This window comes from Apteryx mantelli, chromosome 1 (genome assembly GCF_036417845.1).
Source record: "Apteryx mantelli isolate bAptMan1 chromosome 1, bAptMan1.hap1, whole genome shotgun sequence".
NCBI classification, from domain to species: Eukaryota; Metazoa; Chordata; class Aves; order Apterygiformes; family Apterygidae; genus Apteryx; species Apteryx mantelli.
Window position 1 is genome coordinate 47,648,007 of NC_089978.1, and position 23,686 is coordinate 47,671,692.

The window sequence follows — 23,686 nt, forward strand, 5'->3', positions numbered from 1 at the left end:
GTTCTTCCCAAGTTTCTACTAAAGGGGAAAAAATCTCAAATCTTTTCTCTGGAATAAATGGATTTTTTTCTAAAAGCGTAGTAGTAGTAGTAACGGAGGACAATGACATTATTTCTGTCTGTATGCTTTTTATTAAGTTGTTTTTAAAGCTTGATTATTTTTTCTCTCTTTTATATAGTGCTCCCGTTTTAGTAGTTAAATGGGCAAAAGGGGAAAGACTGAGGCAAATATTGAAGTCTCAGGAAATTAAGTAAATCAAAAGTTGCAGAATGATTTTGCTTAGAGTTCTTGGGGGCAGGGGGCAAAAAAAAATAAAAATCAGTGCTTTGCAAAAGCAAGCCCAAAGAAAGCCCATTTCTCCATAAATGGGGCTCCCTGTCTTTTAGCTTGAATCCCAGCATGTAAAATGGTTCGCATCTAGTCATGCAAGGGGGAGGACATTATGGGCTGATAACAAATCTTCCAACAAGGCTCTGCCAAGCATTTTAAGAGATGCATCACTGGCTGCAGTATCTTTCTCCCTGAGGAACCTCACATTTCCGACTCAGTTGGCTGAACGCAAGCATAGGATCATACACTGGGATCGAAGTCTTAAGAAACCCTGAGACAGTGCGAAGATGAATGAGTTTTGTATAGTATATGCAACCTTGACGTATCTGTCAGAACAGTTCATTGCTCAAGAGAAATAACTATGCCCAGTAGCAAGGCAAAATTTTAATAAATAGAACTTTCTATTTGAGATCAGGTAGCAAATTCAGAATAAGAGTCAGTATCTCCATTGGGAAGTGGTGGCTTGTGGGAACCCTGCCTTACAACTTCCTGATCTGGTCCTTAAGACCATGTATTTCTCTTTGCAAATCCTGGTAATAAGGTTGAAGTTCAACTCTGCTCTGTGATTGGGAAACATATTGTCACACTGAAGGCCTGAGGGCTATGGTCAAACCACAGGTAGAGAAGGCAGCTATTGGATTTATAGGATTTAAAATGAAATGCTATTACTCTTTGTGTTTTTAGGTTTTACTTATTTGTTCTTTATTAACTGGTCATTCATTTTGATCAAGCAGAGCTGTTGCTGTTCCCTTCCAGCTCTCCCAGTTTGAGTGCTGGATGAAAATTAGCACAAAACATCTAATTCACAAGAAGCTCCTTATTTCATCTTTGGCACATTTTTAGTGAGTTTTCATTTTGCCTTTCATACAAGAGCGTAAAACTGTTCATCTGTAGACTATCCCAGGTTTGAGCTAATGCATTCAGAAAATTATATACTGGGATTTTTTTAGTTGTAGTTCTAGTAGGGAATTGGGGATCTTCTAGGGTGAAGAGCATCAATCATTTTCCACACTTTTTTTTTATTTTTTAACCACTTATTTTCCTGGTTCATCTAGGCCCAACATGCCCTTCTGACAAGTCTGTATTCAAATATCTTTCCCTCTCTCCTTTAACAAAATCTACTATAACAGCACTATATTATATAATTTACTCATTTAATATATCAAAAGGAATTAATTCCACTTGCACCAAGACAGCCAACACAAATAGTGAAGGAGAGCCACTTTATAATGGAGATTGTTAACATATACATCATAAACCAATAAAGTAGGTAATAATAAAAGTAAGAAGGAAGAAACAGGAAAAAATGTACCAAAATGAAGGGGTGATGAGGACAAGGGTGGAGAAGATAAAATGCTACCACTAAAGTTACTTTTGTGCATAACACCTCGCAAAACTTGGAACTGCCCTGGTACATCCTTATCTGCTGTCATCAAATATAGCTGGCCAAATATATCTTTTATGTGGGAAAGTTTTCTTGATACAGTTCTTGTTATAGGAGACTGGCATTCAGATGTCAAATTTCCACTTTCTTACAGGACATTTTTAAACAATTTTGGGGGTAGAATCCATACAATTGAGATAAAAATCTTCATTTTGCATGTTTTATTTAGGACTTGGCTACAAAGCTCACTCTCTAGATAATTTAGATTCGAATTATTTACGTCTTCCATTTAGAAAATTTTAAAATCTGATGGTAATATTAATATGATTTTTTTTATTAAAAATGTCTCCTCCCCCCCCCTCCGGCAGCTCTGCTTCCAAAGTGCCTTGGAATCATTCCTTCCTGCTGAAAATCCTGACTCCATTTATTTTCTACTGTCCAACTCCTTATGTTTAGTATAACCTTTATACTGGTTCATGCTTTCTGTCATCTTGCATTTTTTATTAAATGGTCTCCTTTCTTGTTTATCCAGTTTCATATCCAGTATCCTTTCTTCTATTCATCTGTAAGACTTTTCTTTTCTTTTTTTTTTTTTTTCCTTCTTCTTTGCAGTGTATTTTGGGGGCACTTTTTTGTTTGTTTTTTATATATATTTTGTGGCTTTTTAAAAATCTTTTCCAACTTCTGATCTGTGAATATGACGAGAATGGGCTAGATTAATATTAGTAATGCTAACAGCAATCTGTGTGGTGTGAGAAAGTGAATAACAGAGAAGAGGTGCCCCCCTCCTTTCTATTCCTCATTGAAAATGAGGAAAGACAAATATGCAGATATGTGGAATAAGTTGTATAAAAGCTAGTGGTGTTGGCCTTGCTTTGCTAACAAACACCAGGAGAAAAACAGTTAGCTCAAACTATTATTATCCAAAAACGCTCACAAGAAACGGCCAGCCTCATAAATTTTGATTGAGAGCTGACTAATGAGCTAATAGCCATTTGAAAACTTGCTCTGTTTGCTTGTCTAATGTTTCTTGTTGCAGTGATGAGAGGGTTGGGAATGCTGAGAAAGTATAATGTAGAGTGATTTGAAGCATTGCTTTTTCTTTTGAAGTTTTAAGAAACCTTTTGACAAGTCCCAGCCCACATAATAGCTAAGAGAGCCATGACCTCTGCCTCGATTCTTGCCTTCCATTTCCTTCATGGCTGAGCCATGTCCTGTGGCTTTGATTTTGTCTTTGGACTGTAAATTCAGAGTGTTTATGCAGCACTTCTGCTAAGCGTGAAATGTGATGTGTTGTTCACCTAGAAGCTGATTTGCCCATCTACAGTATTGCTTGTTACGGGGCAAGACACAAGATGATGCACATCCCTTTCTCAAAAGACTTCTAGTTACTTGGCGTAATCTTTACTTCCACGAATGCTAATTTTGCTTTTACAAGAGCAATTAGTGTTTCTTGTGATTCTTATTCTTAACTTCAGTATGCCTAAAACTTAGGGAGAAAGTGAACGTGAACAAATAATGTCACACATTTTGTGCACTTTGTCCAACTTCCCATCACATATGCTTTCCTTTATAGGGCACCCTGTAAATTTTCTGCAGGCTCAGGAACATTTCAAATGACAAAAATGAGGTTGGTTTCCTCTTTGTAGTAGTAGTTATTTATCTTTCTTCATTTAATATCCTTTTTATGCTGCAGGTAACGTAATACCTCCAGGTATTTTCCTGTGGAAAACAAGAGGTTTTTAATGAGCAAATCTTATTTGCCAGGAAGGACAGTGTAATTCTAAATAATAATATTTTACAATACTTAAAAAAAAAAAAAAAAAAAAAAAAAAAAGGAGGCTGAGATACTATATTCCTCATGCTTTTTCTTTTTCCTCCTGGTATTCCAGCCTGACGTTATGCTTAGCTGGAAACCTGTCTACTATGGCAAGTAGTATAATTTCTTTCAAATGCTGAGAAGCATTTTATTGTGTAGTGGTATGTTTATTAGATTCTTAAAGTGTTTAAACTAGATGAGGACTTCTATATGACTGTTACTACCTTAAGTATCTAGTTTTGTTCTGACAAGTAAAATTACGTGGGAGGGGAAACTTTTTTTTTTCTTTGATCAGTGGTCCAGCTGAAGTGCTCAAACAAGTTTCCTGGACATAAAAGACTATGTCGTAGTCTGAGAAAAGATCTTTTGAGCTTGCGTAGCATTTGAAATATAACCATTAAGCAATGTGTAAAATTCTTCAGTTAATGAATCCTAGTGAGATTTTTGTCAGTACTATGAAAAATGCAATCGAATTCAGTGTAGCTTTTCAGTAAAATTCAGAAGTTTCAACTGCCATTACTTCAGACTCTTAAGCAGATGTTGCTTCAAATTTGGGAGAATGATGAGCACATAAGCCCTGGCATGAAAATGCTTAATTTAAAAGGAAAAGCAGAGACTGACCTTTTTTGTCTTTGTTAATCATGGAACATTGTAGAAATCTGCTCGCTATCTTTGAGAATTTAAACTAAGATGATTCTTAAAGCTTTTAAAATGTTGGATCTCAAAGTACTTAGCAAAGAGGTCTTTACCATTCTTTCATTTCTACAGCTGAAGAAAGCAGAGCGCAAGCAGAAGAGTTTAAGTGACTTTTCCTGAGGTCAACCAGTAAGTTAGGGCAGACATGAAATTTTGAATCTCAGTCCAATTCTCTCATAGACCATAATGTGAAACCAAAAATGTTTGAACTGAATTCTGAGAACGTAAAGGATAAATCAATAGATGACAGGAATGTTGTAGGATTTGATAAGAACATATGTGGAACTATAAATCAGTTCTTGAACTCTTTCTGCCGTCTTACTGGAAATAGGAATATGGCTTGTATGAAAACACCCTTGTTAGACAATTAAGGAAGAGGGTTATATGCTGGAAAGGAAGTATGGTTATTAATAGTTAGAGATGACATTGTTGTATAGTTTTTCAATGCCTGATAGTTGGAGTATGTAATCACTGCAGAGGTTTACTAATGTTTTGTGCCCTTCTCCTTGAAAATGTATGGTATGCTTCAGCCTTCGCTATGAATTTCCTTTAATTGTTTTTTGTTGCTGCCTAAACCCTTTGAAATGTAGGGTGTGGGGAAAGGGTAGGCTGATGCAAACTCTTTGCGACATTTTTAGTAGCTGCTCGAGATTTCTATCAGGCAGAATAAAACCCAGCTGCTGTATTAAACTGACAGTTTTTCAGTAGGTGGTGATGATGTGAAATGTATCTAGGAGACTAACTGGGGAGAGATTGCACGTGTGCAGACCCCTAAGTGCATACCCCAAGAAATGATGGTTCAGCTTCTAGGCCTGGTCTCCTGTCTTGGGATAGTAAGTGCCGTGCATCTTTGATCTCTATGTGAAATAAAAATAGTGTTTGGGGGATGTTTTAGATGAGTTCATATGTTCCAAACTGATGCTTCCAAAGAGTTACTGGGAAGAGATGTCAAAATGTTAATTAATCAAAATAAAAATTATTGTAATCTAACTGTAAAGTAATATGATTGACATCAAGATTTTTTTTTTAATGTGGGAATTTTTCATCCCTCCTCCTACTCTAAACTAAAGCTCCAAAAAGTATGACTTTTTTCCCAACTTGCCAGCACTTAATAAGATTCATAAGTATGGTTGCCAAATAAACTGTAAGAAATTTCCATTTATCAATTCAATCAGCTGTAGTCTGTGGTGCACCCTGTCATTTGTATGCTTTTTTTATTTCCTTAAATAGCTGATGACTGTTTCTGCATTTGTAAAGAAACGTTCCTTCCTGACTGGAAAAAAAATGGCAAGCATGTAGAAAAGGTACACACCTTAAATTATGATTGTGACACCTATTAGTTGATTTCTCCTGCTTGTGCCAAGGAAATGCAGTTTTGAGGTTTCATGCAGCAGTCAGTATTTCTCTGTGTTAAATCTTCATTAGCTGGACACTGCAGTGCTTTTCTCTCTGGTTTATCAGATTGTTGTTGTTGTATGATGTTTAAAATTCATGGCAATTTCCAGAGAAAATAGATGTTAATTGCAGGAGTGATAACTTTCTGCAGTATCAGTGCTGGAGATGTATAGCTGTGCAACTCACTTCCGTGTGTGGGACAAGACTCATACCGTGTCTTTCAATGCCTGTCTGAACACCTCCGCACCCGGGTGCCCATACTGAATTGCCCTCCTCCGATGATGTGTGTAGAAGAGCTAATAAATACAAAGGCAGCATTAAATGCGACTTAATATGGTCGCAGAAGAGTTGCACTGTAATGACCGAGCTTGCTTTCTGTGGGGCACGAGAACGGGGATGGACACGAGGAAGCTTGGCCCTAATGCAGGAGCTGAGGTGGACTGAAATACAGCTAATCTCCAAACCCGCTCCTTGATCTGGGCAAGCTGGGAGTTTGCCTTTACATCGTGGCCCAGGTAGGGCAACAGAGTTAAAGGAAGTAGTTTGCTGCTCCTTTCAGAAAACGAAAGATGTCTGTCTGGGGCTGCTGAAGGAAGCGAAGTGAGAGAGTGCTTCAAATTTTTCTTTTAAGAAAAATGAAGTACTGAATTGTAGTCTAGAATCAGGAACTAAGTGTACTGAGGATCTGAGTGTGCAGTTGAAGGGGTTGAGTTGTATCCATACTGAATTGCTAACCTGTGTGAGCAAAATAGAGAGCAAAAAAGAAAAAAACAACTGTGTATACAATCCACCCCCCCCCCCAAAAAAAAAGAGGTCTGCCAAAACTTTCTGTTTCAAGAACAAGAGTTCTTTACTTATTTTGTTACTCATTAGGCTTCAGGGGAGTTTCACCTTTAAGTGGATTACTGTCATTCCAATTCTGTGTAGTGGGGTAACTTGGCGTTAGAGTATTTTACACACTTAGCTTACAAAGTCTGTTCAGAGTGAAAAGCACATCACTTGATTTTCTCAACTTGGACTGGAATGTGAATAACTGGTGGGAAAGTTAAGGCTTGTCCAAACAAGGAAATAGCCCAGGATGGTTATTCTGTACTCGCTTTCTGAGCGTATACTTATTTTACAGTAAGAGTGTCTGTGAGGGAATTAAACTAATTCCCTTTGTGCAGTCCAAAATGGGATTAAGCTCAGAACTGCACACAGCTCTCTTCTGGGTAAAAAGGCGGGTCTGCCCAGGCTGTCAATGTGCAGTTACTTTTGCCCTTTTCATTTACAGCTTACCTCATTCAGTAACAGTGACATCTCAGAAACGCACCTGCAGTTTGCAACTTGTTACTCCCTCTCTTTCTTATCAATATAGTATTCATTTGGTATGCTGTTGCTGTTATATACAGCTATGTAATCTTAGTTAAGTTTACACCACAGCACAATAAAGGCAGGGGCCTGGGCAAGATTTCAAGTCATTAAGGACAGTTGGTCCCTTGCTGCGTCGAGTACCTTGAACTCCATAAACTCAGTTTCATTTAAAAAAACAACAATAGAAAAAACAGTTTCTGTTTTACCTTTTTCTTAATTTTGTTACGCACACGGGAATTACATTGTGGAGCTCAATGCTACAAGAGATTGCAGGCAGGGAGGTGAACTCTGTAGGGCAGGTCTTCTGCTGGCCTTTAAACACAACGCTGGGCACTGCCTGGAGCTGAGAAAGGACATCTGGGGAAGTCCTCTTAGTGCAAACCTTCGCGGGCTTCTGTAACCAGCTGCTCTTGTCACAGCTGGAGGTGGGGTATTTGGGGTGGACGGGCCTTTTTGTCTGCCAGCAAAATGCTGCTTATTCTCACCTAAGGCTGTTTCAGACTGTGGTCGCCTTAATGGTTTAACTCTAATGAGACTGAACTGCAGCGCAGAGAGGAATATTACTTTTTCCATGGCTAGGGTTATCTAAGCCATGATTTGAAATTATAGATACTCGGAGCCTGGAGATAGTGGGAGAGATTATGCAGGTCTCATGCTTGTATGCGGGAAGCACGAGCACATGCTTTCTGAGAGTAAAGCCAGAAGAGTTCATCACTCGTGCGGGTAGCTGAGCGCAGAGCTAGGGGCAGGGAATCCTTGCCTGTCGGGGATCTCAGTCTCTCTTTATTGCTCATTGTGTGAGAGCCAACGAAGGGTACGGTACGCACAGCGGAGAGGCCAAGCGATCAGCACTGTTTCTGATCTTTGGCCAATACAGTGCCTGCACGTACTGTTATAGGTGGGATAATTTACAGAGCAGAAGCCCTGAGGTCGCTCGAAGCTGAATTGTGCCTGCATTTCTTTTGGTCTTGGACCCAAAAGTGAGGGGGGGGGGGGAATGTAGTTTAGCTGCTCCACCCAATCCTTTTCCGACTTGCAGTTCAAGATTGAACCCGTTAGCAGCGTTTCTCAGGAAAACGGAGAGACCGGGGATGTCATTTTATAGCTGGGACGAATGTGTCGCAGCCACTTGGTAGCCCAATGCTGCAATGGTGATGGGGGTTCCTGGCTCGCGGGCCTGTGATCAGACCGCAGGGTTGGCCCCTTGACTCTGCTCCCCCCTCGCCCTGCTGCCCCCTGCACCCATAACCGCTGCTACTGGTCAAAACGTAGCTCCGAGCAGCCGCGAGTTACCGGACTCGTTCAACAAGATCCGTTCCTAGGCCGCTTCCCTTTCCCCGCCTTCGAATGTAAACAATGCATAGCTCTTCCCTGATGCTGTTGCAAAAGGCAGCTCTAAATTCAGTATTAAACTGACTTCTGCAGGCTTTAATGATTGGTGTAATGCTGAGTGTGTGAAAATTGCTTTATACTTTCTAAATTACCTCTATTTGTCATGGGAATATGTCTTTACTCAAGGGAATGTGAGTGTGAATAAGAAGGATTCCTCATGAGTATGGAGCTGAAGGAGACACAGCATTTGCGGCCAAGGCTATGTTACTCCAAATACCCTTAAAACTATGGTATTGAGAAGCAAGGCTTTTAAGTATGAGCCATTCAGAAGATATTTAGAATTGTGTAGGGGGAAAAAAAAGAACAAATACATCAGTCTCTCTTCCCAAAATGTCAAAAGTTTTGTTGGTAGGCACTTGTAGGTACTGGGATTTTTTATATTTATTTATTTATTTATTTATTTATTTAAGCCTATAAAATGGAAATGGCTTCTGGCACCAAGGCGCTGTCTGGGTGAAGCTGTAATGCTTCAATGAAAATCTGCATCACGGTCCTTACAAAATTCTGCTCCCTTCCTCCCCTTTCAGCCTCTGAAAGGAGGGGCAGGGAAACCATCTGTCTTTGCATGATTGCTGTTAAAATTAGCTGAAATGGTAGGTATTTAAACAGAAGGAGTAGACAACCTAATGTGGAGGACCATCTTCATTTATTGGCCTAGGCAGTCTGGAAGAAACACAAAACAAAACAACCCACCAAGTATGTTAATTGAATTTGTTTTTCTTCCAGATGCCAATTGAATTGAGAAAGATGTGCCATAACTTGCATTCCTACAGCATCTCAATGTGTCTTGGTGCGTGTGCAGAGCTTCAGAGAAACAGTTAACTAAGACAGACTTACCACACAGCATGACTGCACCCTAAAGAAAGCAAATGTATTTACACATATGTTTAAATTAATATTCCTGCCCCACCCTGATAATCATGATAATTGAGGGATTTATTTTTTAATTAAATTGCAGATTATATATGCAGGCTCCACTTAGTGTAATATTTTGTTGCACATAAATAATCCAAATAAAACAGTGATTCTATACTCTTATATGGAGACCTCTTTTAATTGCCCTATACTTCATGCTCTTTGATTTTTATTCCATAAAGATTTTTTAAATTATTTTATGTATTCTACCCTTTCTCAGTTTTTTTTTCCTATTTAAGGTCACCTTTTCTTGCTCCTTTTTGCATCTCTATTTCTGTCTTTTCCCTCATTTTCCTCTTGCTGATGCCATTTTCTTCCATTTTAGAAGTGTTCTTCCTTTATTTTCCTCTGTCTTAGGTGTTGAGGAACCTGTGTACCTTTTTCCCCCCCTCTCATCTCACTGGTGCTATGTGTTTATCCTCCTTGTCACAGTGCTGCACCATCTTGATCTCAAATTCTTGCCACGGTGACATTAGGAGCTGACCTCAGGTGCAAGCACAGCACCACTGCCAATGGTGATCCCAAATTTTTTATTTTATTCTATTATATATTTTATTTATTTATTTATTTGGAAGATGTCCTTATTCTTGTGCTTTCCCATACCATGACTGCCTTCTTCCTCCTTTGCAGTCTGGAGGGCAGAGGTGTGAACAAGCAGTCCAGAATGTGTTTCATCTGGCACCATTGCTTTTCCCACCCCATTTAACCCCTGGAGCTGCAGAGCTCTTATGCTGCCCCTTGCCTAGAAGCAGAAGCAATGCTGAGGTCCAGTGAGAAAACACAAGGAGGTAGCAATACAGAAAAGACTTTTCAGAGAGCGAGAGAGAGTGAGAGAGAGACAAGCCTGCATTGCTAGGACACGGGAGGGAGCCACAGATCCCCTGGGAGGCTCCCAGGGAGGCTGTTGCTGGCTCTCGGGGTCTCCCCATAATATTGGCGTGCCATCTTTTCTTGTTTGGGACACTGCAGAGGGGATGCCTTAGCAGCAGCAGGAGGAAAGGTGATTCCCGTGAGGGGCCAGAAAGGCAGGCGCGTGCCTGCAAGTGTGCGGTATTGCCTGCTGTTTCTCCCAACAGCAATATTTAAATGCCTGCTCCTGGGTGACCTGCTTCCCACTGCAAGCTTGGTCTCTCTCATGTTGCTGCTTTCCTGTGTTTTTGGGTGCGGTTTGCTTTGAAGTTTCAGGCAAAAATGAAATGCTGCATGGTAATCGCTCTAACTAGTCAGCATTCTGTGGTGTGCATTTAATGCAAATCTGTACGGCTTGCGTGAAACTGGAGTCGTGCTTGGAGCATCTGAAATGCTTTACTCTTTCCTTATGCATTTATTCAGGAGGGGACATAATCCCCCTCCCAATCTCACTTCCCCTCCCCCAAATCCTTAGAAGTAATAATAACATACAAAAAATGAATTGCATTTGAATTCTGTGGTTAACACTTCAGGCTTTATTTTTGTTATGATTTAAGACATGTAATTGTACGATGCTAATTCCAACTTCAGATGCTCAAGGATATGGATTGATCAATCTGTACATTAAAAACATCTAGTTAATTTTGTCCTGTTATTCCTGTCAGTCTGTTCAAAACCTTACTCTTTTAATGGTTGGAAACCTTACATGTAAGCAGAACATGTATTTGATCTGTTTGACCATGTATTCTTGTGTCCCATTGCCCTTGGACTAGATAACTCTTCTCTCCCCTTTGGTGTTACTCCCCTTATGCTCACAGAGGGCATCAGTATTGCATCTCATGCTTCACTTTATCGGCATAACCAAGTCAAGGTCTCCTGTTCTCTCCTCATTATATAGATCCCTTGCGGTTTTTTCCTCATCTTCTTGCTCTTTCTCTGCAACTATGCTGATTTGAATCTTTCCTAAATTTAAGTGGCCTGCCCTCACAGACAGTGATTGGGAGCACCTGGGTGGCAGAGGGGTGTTACAGATATGTACATGAAAACCTTTTTTCTCAAACACACTGTGTAGGTAACTTGTAGCCACCAGGAGAGAGAGCCGGTTCATTGTGCTTCTCCATACTTTTAATTGTTGAGTTCTGAATTTTTAGAAGAATCCTATTCACAGAGTATGATGAGATTAGGATAGCAGTATATGCTTTGAAGTTGAATTGGAACAGCCATTAGCCTTATTAAAGTACAGTTATATTCCAAGAAATAACTTGGTAAAAGGAATAGCATGATAGTTTCTATATTTGAGCACATTAATCACCGAACCTTGTTCCTGTTCGCATTTCTAGTGATAAATCTAATTGCAAGGTTGACAGCTTGTCACTTTTTCCACTTATTTTTGTGGTACTATTTAAAATTCATTTTCAGGTTCATTATTCTGTTAGAGTTTAAAATGGTTGCTAGCTATTTTGAGACTTCTAGCTTTGGTGATTTATGATAATGATTAGGGATGGTCAAGAATAACTCCAGAAGAGCAGTATTTAGAAGTGCTGATTTGTTGAAACTATAACTTTTTGTGGCAATGTACAAATTTGAGCAATAGCCTTTTGGGTAAGCTTTCTTGATGCTCTGGGGTGAATTTGAGGCCCAGACTGGAGGACATCTTGCAGCTGGGACAGCTGGACACCTAAGACATGGCAGGCATGATCAAGCTGCTGGTTCAAGAACTGGAGAGAGGACAAATTTGAACCCCACTTTATCCTCCACTCTAGTGAGTGCCATGACTAGCTATGTTTTGCCTCCCATGTTATTTACCCTTTCCTCCAACCTATTTCTAAGCCACAGCGTTTCTGAAGGTTTTGACTCATGTCAGTGATGACATTCTCATGCGCTGTGTCAAATATGTTTATCAGAAAGTTTATATTTGATAGATTTAATTGCTACAACACCTTCAAAGTTAATTCTCCTGTACGCAATTTGGTACAGCCAAGTTGCCACTGATGAACAAGTACTCTGCTTTGTTTTAATTATGCTTAGGGTGTAGGCAGAATCCCTTTTTCTTGCTCTCTGACTCATCTTTCTTGTTTATCCGCACAATGCTTTCACTCTCTGTGGCTCAGTTGATGTGACCTATCGCTTTGCAAGTTTCCTCTGATTTTGGTGATGGATCAGGCCAATCGGAGCACGCTGCCTTGCTTGGTATTGGTGTCACTTGTGTTTATTACCTTGCAACCACTCATTTCTTCTGGTCTGCTATGCAGCTTTCTTCCTTTGCTTTACCTGCTGGTTTCTGGGATTCCCCAGACCCCTGAACTCAGACTGTCTAGCTTTTTACCAACGTTATGTGCTGCTCAACCGAGTAGTGGGCAGTTCCCCTGCTTCTAGGAGTGGGACTGCAGCCTATGCCTTTCCCCATCCCCCAGATCTTTGGTTTAGCCTTGCATTTTCAAGTCCTTGAGGCTTTGAAGTACTAACATGACACTTGAATATTAATTGGATAAAATGCCACATCCAGCTGGCTTTTCCTGTAGGTGCATTGCACGGAGAGGAAAAGCAAAGGCCTCTGCCTGGGTTGCCCCACAGCAGGATGCTCAAAGGCGGCTGGCTTGCGCTAGCAGCCCCCTGTGTGTCATGGGAGCTGGTGCATCACCAGTTACGGCAAAGTTGGCGGCACAGTGCCCTCCGCTTGTCCCCCTCCGCTTATCCTCTCCGCGTGCCCGCTCAGCAGCCCCCGCCACGTGTTGGGCTTCGGGGATGAAACGCCTGCTTTCCAGGGATGCTCGGGGTCTCGGGGATGTCAAACCAAGCCCTCAGCCTCCATGGGAAATACCTTCTGCAAATATTTTCCTTGAATGAAAGCATGTTTACAGACTGATAAGAAATACTAGAATCTCAGGGACCTTCAAAACGGAAAGTTGTGGGGATTTTTTTTCTAACAAGTATTAGAAGCAGCTGATACTTTTTTGTAGATTTTTTTTTTTTGAATTTGTAAATGATTGAACTATTTTTACACCCAGCGAATATATATCAAAAAAAAAAAAGGTTTAAACCATATTATATCACACCACAATCATACTGCGCAACTCTACCATAGTACCTTAATTGCAAAAGCTTTGAATGACATGGCTGTATTAGCTTATGAATTAAGTAACTTTGTGTACCTTTTCCTGTGGCTTTCAACCAAACTGAGAAGTGCGGGAGAGGGCAAATTCTTTTGTTGTTGATAGCATTCCACATTAACAAGAAGGAATTTCTTGCCCATTGTTTATGAAGTGGAAAGAGAGCGCAAGTTGCATAATCTTTCTTTATATTACTGGATTTAATTAATTAATTAATTTTTTTTAAAACCTTGCTCCTGCTCGGCAGTTGATCTGCAGCAGGTGCAGCGCATGGGTGCTGTAAGACACTGCACCTATATTTTGTTATATAGCCGGGGGGGGGGGGGTAGGGGAGGAGGAAGGGGAGGAACACGAGGGAGAGAAAACCCCATAACTAAGGAAGCAGCAAAGCTGAATACAGTTTGGTTTCTCTCTTCCCCTCCCGCCTGCTCAGCAACCAAGCCCAGATTCTAGGTGCCGTATCCCAGAATCGGGCTGTAATCATAGAAACAGAATGTTCCTCCTCTTCTTCCTCCCCTGCCAAGAGTTTCTGGGTGGTGAATGTCAGTAGCTGGAGTTATTTTTAAAAGCAAGAGGTGAGGCTTGTCGTGCAGAGCTGGAAAGAGGGCGTTTGTTTGCAGAGCCGAGCTGACATCAAAGTGTAGATTGCTGCCTACTGGCTAGCAACTACTTTATGCCAGGTAATCTTTAACGTACCAGCCCGGCACTAAGATCACACAAATCAACCTGCGTGCGTGTATGAAATATGACCTGCATTTATGATCCAGAAGATTGCTTTTTTATTATTATTTCCATGAGCTGGGCTTTGACATTTAGAGGTTCATACTAATCATCTTGCAAAACCTGCTCAGTGCTTTTAACTAAGCAACTGCTGTCTTCTTCTCTTCACAGGATAATATAAACGTTTTTCTGAAAGCTTGCGAAAACATCGGACTGAAAGAAGCTCAGCTTTTTCATCCAGGGGATCTTCAGGATTTGTCCAATCGAGTTACAGTCAAGTGAGTTTTGTGGTTTTGCTTTTCCCTCCCCTCCTCTCCTTAAGTTGGTCATAAAGCTTGTTGAAAATATATTTCACAATCCATCTTTTAAAAATGTTTGCCTATGGAAAATTCTTGTTTTAGTCTGGTAAGAGCTATTTTGAATACTGTGGTGAAGGTTTTAGCATTCTTAAAGGTGGTGGATAAGATTTGCACAAAATTAACTTAGAAAGTGAAATTATTAATCTGGTATTTGTACCTCACGCACAGGCAAATTAATTATTAATGAATATTTACAGCATTCGATAATGAAACAGAAGCTGTTCAGGTTGCTTTAAACAGAGTAAAATTAACTGTTGAATTATATAAAAAGCATGACTTTGCTTTATGCTTTGAGATTATTGATGTAAAATCTGAAAGGCTGAGATGGTACTTTTGACACTTACCTGAACTGCTGTGAGGCGTAGGTATGGTGTTGCTGAAGGACCACTGTTCTCACCACTCCAAATATTAATCAGATGTTTGTCACCGAATGTTGCATCTCCTGTCAAGGTGTGTCTGAGTGGAAACCAAGTACTAAATTGCACAAGGAATAATTGTCATGTTTACAGAGGACTGCTTTCCTGTGAAATAGAAGTGGTTTGGTTCTGGTATGTAATTAGTGGGTCGTCAAATATCAGGACTACTGAGTGTCCTAATATGAGCTTGCTACTAGTTTCTGGGAGATTAAGATGGTGCTTTAATAAGCAGACACTTCATGAGTGTTTTAAGATAAGTGTTATGGAAAAATGTCCCTTGGGGTCCTTCACTTTGATACAATGTTAGGTGTGTGGGTACACAGGATTTTTATTATCCAGTCTCCAAACAAGAAAGGCTCAGTGGCTTGTGCTGGAAATCTGTTGGGTTAAATGTTAAGCATTAATTCCTGTCTTAAATTACCAATTTAATAAAAAAGGCATGGGCAGTAATCCTTCTGTAAATACATGAAAAAACATTGTGAAATGGCACATAACTAGTTTGTTAATTAGAAAGAAATCTCCTGTAGGTGGATTGGATGGTAGTATGCTAACATATTCTCTGCCTGGTTTCAGACTGAAAGTTAATACATTCTGAGCTCTGATACTTAAGATGGAAATGCATTTTCCAATGTTTGACTCATACCTGAAACATAATTTCTTGCAAATGTGGTGTTTAGGATTTGGCACCCTTTCAGAAGGCTGGTATTCTTTACATTGGTTTGTATGTAATGCTGAAGGCCAGAGGACTGGTAACCCTATCATGTTTTAATTATTCACAAAAGCCTTATTAAAGCCTATTTTGGTTGAGATTTACTCTAAGGATATAGCAAAGAATGATTTGAAATTGTCAGGAGCTGGTGTTCAGCAGTGTAAATAATGACAAACTGAAACCCAAAGGAGGTCGGGTAGGTAGAGTTAGCAAACTGTTGTGCAAGGTATGTTGTCCAACTTGTCCCCACATTAACCACAGTGCCTAAGTGAGGTCAGCCATGAAATTAATCTAGTGGGTCTGGAACTGGATTTTTTGGAGCCTTGCAGCTCCACTAGTTCCCTTCTTGGCTCCAGGAGCCAAGAAAAAGGCTGGAATTTGGATTTGTCGGAAGGCAGTTGGAGTATTATATCATATCTACTGGGCAATAGATTAATCTGTGTTTTCCAAAAAAGAAGATTTAACTGTTGATCACTTATTATTGACAACAATACAGAAATTCCGGGTTAGAGTGGAAAGAGCGGCTAATGGTGTAGTCGTGCTCTTTTGTTTCAATATAAGTTAAAATTTCCACACGTTATGTGTCATGTAACAGTTTCCCAGTATGGTTAAAATGCTTATAGAGTAATTCAAAACATCTAAATCTGACCACACTGTAAAGCAGTAGCATGTTTTAACATGTTTAGGAGTTTGGGAAGGGATAGAGAAGGGGATGTTATTTCCTTCATCTTTTGGACTAAAAGGTATACAAAGATAACTCTCCTTTGAAACATTAATTGTATGTCAGTGATTACGTAGGGGGCAAACTAGTCTTCAGCAGGTTTCTGGAGAAAGTCATGTGTGTGTCAGGAGAGAAATGCTGTCTGATTAGAAACTTTGTCCTATTTTCTTTATTTAATAGGAATGGGTAATTTTGTATATTCAAGCTGAATTATAAATTTCAAAACTGGTAGGATGCTAGGCATCAGAACAGGCATACTGTTTCTTGTGTTGCTTATGCCTTATCCTCTGATAACCTTGGTGTCAGCATTAAAAGTAAATAATTTCTAGTTGTGAGAGGGAAAACTTTTCATATGCTGATTTTTATAAAAGATTACATTTCGGTTTTTGGCTTTCTAACGTTCCTAAGCAAGTGTATTTTGCCACTATTGCCCTAGGCCAATTGCCCACATCTTAAATCAGCTGTGATAGGTTGCACAGGATAATATTAATATATGCCTGAGGCAGCATGCATTGCTGAAAACAGTACTGAACACAGTGGTAGGCCATACATATGTACCACCAAGCATAAGACAATTCCTAGTTTGCGTTTTATGTGAAAGTAAACAGTTTGTTAAAGAAGAAAGTACCACTAAAAGGGTGGGTCTACTTCCAGCACTAAAAAAACCCCATGAGTTGCCCTACTGTCAGGCCGAACAGCATCTCTAACACCGACCAGGAGGCTGCATCTCTGCCCCTGCTGCACTTGGCCTTTTGTCAGTTTGTCTAGTGGCTTGTTGAACCCTTTAACACTTCTGGCACTTCAAATATCCTGCAGTAAGGACTGACTTTTTCATACAGTGCATAGTTAACTGTAGTGTTTCCTCTCTGCCTTCTGTATCTGCAGCCTGACGGCTACATTTGGCACCTCCTCATTCTTGTATCATTGTGCACCTTCAGGCTGCTCAACACCCATCGGACCTCTGTCCTGTCCCACCTTGATAGTCTCTCTGACTGTGCTTATTGCTCTGCAGTGTACCCTTACTGATGTGACCTTATCTTTTGTGTCATCAACAGTGTATGGTAATGGTGTCAAGCCTTAAGAGCTTTTAAAGAGTTTTTTTTAAGAGCTTTTACTTGTAAGTAATGTAATGTTCTTCTGGCAGCAGAGCTAAGGATAAGACCCTCTGTTACTCAAGTGTTACGAGAAGCCATACTAAAAAATAACAGCTATCAGTTTATCTTCCTTTTTGATAATGAGTTTGCAACTTTCACTTTTATTTTGTATTTTCTTGCAATTGAGATTATGTGCAGCTATAATGTGAAACCCTTTTCTGTAATTACTACTTACATCTGGACAGGAAAGGTAAGAGATCTCTTAAATTTCCAGTACGTTGATCTATCTCAGTTACAAGGGATTATGTGATTATCCTTTTAGCAAAGAAAAAGCTCCTTAAAATTTTCAAACAAACTCCTAAACAACAAGAGGGCAGGTTAAAAGTACTCACTGCTGTTCAAAGCATTGCAAACCTCATGCTTTGCCAGATCACTGATGAGATTAGTAGTAGAGTGAAGTGGAAAAATATACTGGATGGTTTTGTTTCTGCCGGTGAAAATGAGAGTATAGATTAAAGTCTGAAATTTATAGATCAGTCTTTCTGCAAATCTGCAGGCATTACTACTCAATGGTCTAGTACAGCAATGTGTCATGTGTTCCAAAAAAAAGTATGCAGATGAAATTATTCCTCATGTAACCATGTCCGGCAGGTAGGTGCGTATCTTCTTGTTTCATGGTTAGTTATTTGTGTGAATGCGTGTGTCCCTCTTCAGTTCTTCCAGTAGACCTGATATATTCCTTTTTCTTTAACCTAGGTTTTTATTATTTTTAATTGGAGGAGATATTATTTTAAAATCCATCAAGTCCTGTTTTGTTTTTTATGATAATCTAAGATTGTCTTAACATTTCATTTGATTCTTTTCTAGTTATATCAAAGAAATACTGTAATATGAGCTTAGTGACTTTCAGTTGCCAGTACAGTTACTATTTAAAAATGCTGAGCACTTCCTTACCCAGCTCTTTAAAAGTGGCACACCCAGTTGTTCCCAGCTGTGGAAGGGTTCTTAGTAAAATAATGAAAGTGAGAGTTTGCATAGACAGATACCACGCTTCAGGTCTGATTGAATTTGTTATCCCAATTATCAGTTTTAAAGGAGGCAAACTGAGCAATCGGGCTGACAGCATAACTAAGAGTTGTCTTGTCTTCAAGCAAATTAATTCTTCCATCTGAATAAATTCTGCTTCTGTAGAATGAGGTATCCACTTAAAGAACCTCATTACATATTAATCATAAATCTGAACAAGTGTGGGTTAAGATAGGAAAATATTAAAAAGGCACTAAGCCAGAAACTTCTGAAAGAATTCACTGTGTTAATTTTAAATGGCCAACATTTTTAAATGCTGTCGTAAGCCTCTGAGCCCTGATGTTAACTTTACTATATCACTTTCATTCTTCAGTGAAGTATCAAGTTAAAATATTTGATTTCTATTAAAATTATTACTGTAAGGTTACATTTAGAGTAGGTCTTGACTGAAATTCAAAAACTGTTGTCTCCTAAGATAGCTGGAAGTCTCTTTCCACCTTTCAGAACTTAATATTTGGGTAAGGCCTTCATCTTTTCGGTACTCCTTACTTCTTGGCTTATTCATTATTAATCCTGTACACTAAATGAAGTAGAGTATAAAGCAAACAGAAGACACTGTCAGAGAAGTCTTGCTGAAGTGGGATTAAGTGCAGAAGTGGGCTGAAGTAATGGAGTAAAGCAAAAACAATCCCAAACAAATTTGAATGCAATGCTTTCTGTAGCATAAAGCTCAGAGCTTTAAAACTAGAGCTACCTAGACACAAGTAATAACCATTACCTATCATGTTGATCCTTGTGTCTGTGCATTTCAACAGCTTAATTTTTGAGACATACTCTCTACTTCAGTTCAGAGGTAATATTTTCCGAATTTAAAATACCATGAAAAAGTTGGTCAAAGATTTGTTATGTTGAAGTAAAGCCTGGGAAGATCAAATAGTTCCTAAGTGATGTGGTCATAAGGGCATACTCTGCTGCTCTTCATCCATTCAGAGCAGGGTACATTTTGTGGGATTTTCATATGACGAGACCTGAAAAATAATGATTAATTATACCAACATAAAATAGTTTTAACATATGTACAGAATCACTACCACCCACATCGCAACTGTTGTTCCTTACTAAGCAACCATCTCCTTATAGCAAAGACTAGAAATAAGTCTTATAATGCTCTTGAGTTTAGCCAAACACAAAACCTCCTTTAGTACCTACCTTCTTTATGCCATAAATAAGATTACTGTAATGTCAGTGCCTCCTTTCAGTGATGAAATTGCCTCACTTGTCTTTTTGGGCTGCAGCTGCTAAATATGCAGATATAATTGAATGCCTAAAATACTAGTGAAGGAGGAGGAGAGTTAGGTTGAATGCAGATGTAGCATTTTCCACTTCTGTGTTCAAGCCATTAGCAACTACTTGTTCTTCATGTGGTAGGAAAATAGCTGTGCACTATTTAGCAGATTTTAGTTTCTAATAAGAAAAGAACTTTTTATATAAGCTGGTATTTCTCATGACTTTCATGTTCTTCCTGTCTGGACCTGGGGAATATGCCGGGTTTCCTGATTCCACTTGTGTTTCCTGTTCACGATGCTTTCTTCTGCAGGGTTGATGAAGGCAAAGTAAAGTTTCTATTCGTGTGTGAATATTACTGCTGCTGAATACAGCACTGAAGAAAGCATTCTGGATAGAAACCACTGAAAACGTGGTTTTCTTGAGTGGACAGTTATTGTCAATGCTTTTAGAATTTTTTAAATTTTATTTATTTATTTATTTATTTTCAAATCTCTAGCATCTGGAATTGTGTTGACTAGTACACGTGAAACTCAGCCTTCATTTAGAAAGGCCAGTGGTATTCTTCATAACTGTGCAGTAAGACTGAAAGCCTTACCAAAATGCACCATGGAAAAAAAAAAAACCTACATGGCAAATAAAAGAATCCTCAAGAACTTATTTAAAAGAAACATAGTGATTTGGTGTGGAGAGTCTGAGGGTCTCTGACTCTTTGCTTATATTTCAGTCATGAACATCAGACAGTCAGGTAAAAGGAGAAAGGATGGAAAAGTGGAGGTGGCGGAAAGCAATATATTTAGAAAGGAGAGTTTCCACAATTGAGACTCTCCTTTCTAAATATATTCCACATCTCAGTACTTGAGGTAATATTTTAGGCATGCTTTGCCAGTAACACTCAGCTCTTTAAACTGCCTGGCAAATGACTACCTGGGAGTTTGAGATGTAATGATGAGAAACCCTTCTGAGAGTTATATCCCCGCTTGTGCTTCAGGAAGAACTGCCATACTTTGATCAAAGGAGACAGAGTCAAATATCCTGAAAATGTGGATTTTTTTTTTTTTTTTAAAGGAAAGTATACAAGTAAATTTGTGGCCAAGTTGCTCAGAGTTAGTGTTTGTTATTGATAAAACTGAATTCATACTTCAGACTTCTCGCATGTCTAATGTGCTTGCAAAGTAACTATATCATCTTGAATTCTTTTTTGCTGAAGAGTTTCAGGGTTACAATGAAATCGCATAATGGAGCTGAGCCTGATTTTACTGTAGTGCTCCCCCCCCCCCCAAGAAACACGCATGAAAATGAGTTGAAAAACCCACTTTTAATTTGGTTTAAAAACACACGCACAGAGAACCACCCTTTCCTGCCTCTTTATTTTGTGTAGAATAGAATATTGTGAACTGGATAAAGGCCAAGTGCTTCAGTGCAGCTGGTACGGCAGCAGTTAGCCCTAAATTTATACCTGTGTAAGCCCTCCACATTATACCTGGGTGACTGAAAAGCCAAGCGCCCTGAAGGGTTGGGCATAGAGTTTTAAGAAATTATGTTACGTTCAAGAAATTATTTTTGCATTCAAGTTGAAATGAAAGGATTGAACCACAGGGTTTTATGGCTCTTGAAAACTGAAATGAGAATAAACATATGCCTAAGAACCTTTTTACCAAAATTTAATTAGAATAATGAATGCTGCTTTAATTTTTTGCCTGACCTCCAGGGAAATACCATTGTTACCATGTGGTTGTAATAGGGTTTTATTGTGGTGACAAGTTTCCTAGTGCCACTTCCCTTGGAATGGAAAGGGGAAGAACTCACGCTTCAGAATGACTCCAGACATGTTCCTACAACTTTAAGTGTGGAATTTTTCTTTTCGCTATGGGCATTTCAATGGGAATAAGCTGACATTTATAGCAGCTAATCTTCCCAGGCGTATCTGTATTCTAAACATTGAAATTACTGTAATTTTATTGTTCGTGACATAATTAATTTCAAGATCATGTATTTCACCTGTGTAACTTTGATTAATACCAGTGACAGTTACACTAAGGTAAAGAAGATGGTGATAATTGAAAAGCGTGTATTTTATCAGTCTTAACACTGTTGTTCTTAGTGTAAAACATTCATGCTTTTGTCATTAACTTGCCTAAGTTTTAAATCATGGTGGTAGAACAGTTGTAGGTAATAAAATATGTTCCGGACTTTAGACCATATCTGCTAGGAATTTACCTCCAACTTCTCAGTGTAAAGTCTATAAAATGTTAGGTGTGGTACTATTTAAATCTTTCTACTTTATCTATGAAGTTTCTGATCACTAAGAGAAATATTTGGGATTGTTCATTTTTTCTGTTGAGTAATTTAACAGTTAATTTACGTTGCCTTTATGGGATTATAATTTTGATAGTGTGTTTTACCATTTATGTATTTTGTGAGATGATTCTGCTGTTAGAATGGAAAACTTCTGGAGTTGCATACTTATATCTGCAAGTGTATGGAAACATACACTGAACAAGTTTGGAAAAAATGACATTAGTGTGTTTTAGTAGCAGTTACAGTAATTCAGGTATCTTTAGTGACACATAGCCTTATATTGAAATTTAAATAGTTATGCTACAAAACTAATGGCTCACTGAAGAAGATTACAGTAGCTTTCTGCAGAAAGGTCTTGGTTTGTTCAAAGTCCTCATTTTTGATCCTTTTATATTTTAAAAGCATCTCTGCAATAATATGGGGGGGGTGCAAAACCATTACTAGTAAAAGCTTTTTAAGTGTTTTTCACACTTGCTATGTGTTAAGGAGAGAGAAGTGTCTAAGCTTCTAGGATTCACATGGGAATCTGTCCAAATCTTTAGGCACAAGTATTCATTTGTTAGCATGCATATCAGTCCCCTAATGTCCTGGAATAAAATGCAATTTGTAAAATGCAGTAGAGGGGGATCAATCTGGATGAGTATCAGTGAGTTGTGAAAGAAGGCAAAGAGAATATTTTCATTTTTTGGTGATGGCTTTTTTTTTTTTTTTTAGTGGGATTTTTGCAGACAGAAAAAGTGCTTGTGCTTGAGGTTGGGAGTTAAGAGACTTCTAAAAAAGAGTTTGTTACCTTTGTGTCAATTATACAGAAACTTGTGTACAAATTTACTATCTGATTATCTCTAATTGTATATTGCTACTAAATTACTGAAGTTTGATTAGTTTTTCAGTAGACAGAAAAAATTAATAGGAAGAGCTCTTATTCTACATGTTGGGGGAAGCTGACTTCTTGAAGCTTCCTGTGGATAAAGGAGATTGTCAGTTAATCATACTCTGTAAATAGAGAAAATAAAGCTGAACAGTATGTTGACAACTCTAGATCCTACTTGATACGAAATCCTGCTTGTGGCCATTTATTTCTATGCTATGATTAATACTGTTTTGCAGTGCTTTCAAAGATGACAACTGTAATTGTTATTACTGGTTCTTAGCTGGAGCACTTAAATAATATTTTTCAAAGCAACTTTAACAGGATTTCTTCTGCCAGTACTGCAGAAGAAAACTGGTAATGCAATAACAAATTTAAATATTTTTTAAGAATGTATGTTGACAGGGTTGCAGTTTTTTCATTTTGTCACTGAAACCTGTTAAATGAAATAATGGCTTGCCACATGGTTAAAAGAAGACAGCAGTTTGGGAGAAAAGAATGAAGGTTGTTACCAACACAAAGGCGTGATAGTGTCATGTTTCTTTTAAACGATAGAGATCTGTTACAAAAAAATAAAACTGGAGAACTTGTGTAAGATGTTGGACATCTTCACTGTGAAGCGGTAGAGCCAACTTAATTCCCATCAAAAGAACAGAATTCAGGTGGGAAGGGAGCTCAGGAGGTGCCTAGCCCAGCCTCCTGCTCAAAGCAGGGTCAAGGCTGAACTCGACCCAGGTTGTTCAGGTCTTGAAGCCCTCCATGGATGGAGACTTCTCTGGGCAACCAGCTCCAGCACATAATTATCCTCCCAATAAAAATGTTTTTCATTATATCTAATTGGAACATTTCTTGTCTCAGTCTATGGCTGTCATATCTTGTTCTTCT

At 38.9% G+C, this 23,686-nt stretch overlaps 1 protein-coding gene across 7 annotated transcripts in view; it reads left to right on the forward strand.

Moving 5' to 3' along the window:
* The window catches only part of LMO7 (LIM domain 7), a 137,361-nt gene that overhangs the window by 44,998 nt on the left and 68,677 nt on the right, over nt 1–23,686 (forward strand). For all 7 annotated transcript variants that reach the window (XM_067292873.1, XM_067292841.1, XM_067292827.1 and 4 more), the window contains exon 4: nt 14,195–14,301. The gene's annotated coding sequence lies outside the window, so the exon portion shown is untranslated. The remainder of the gene's footprint in view (nt 1–14,194; nt 14,302–23,686) is intronic.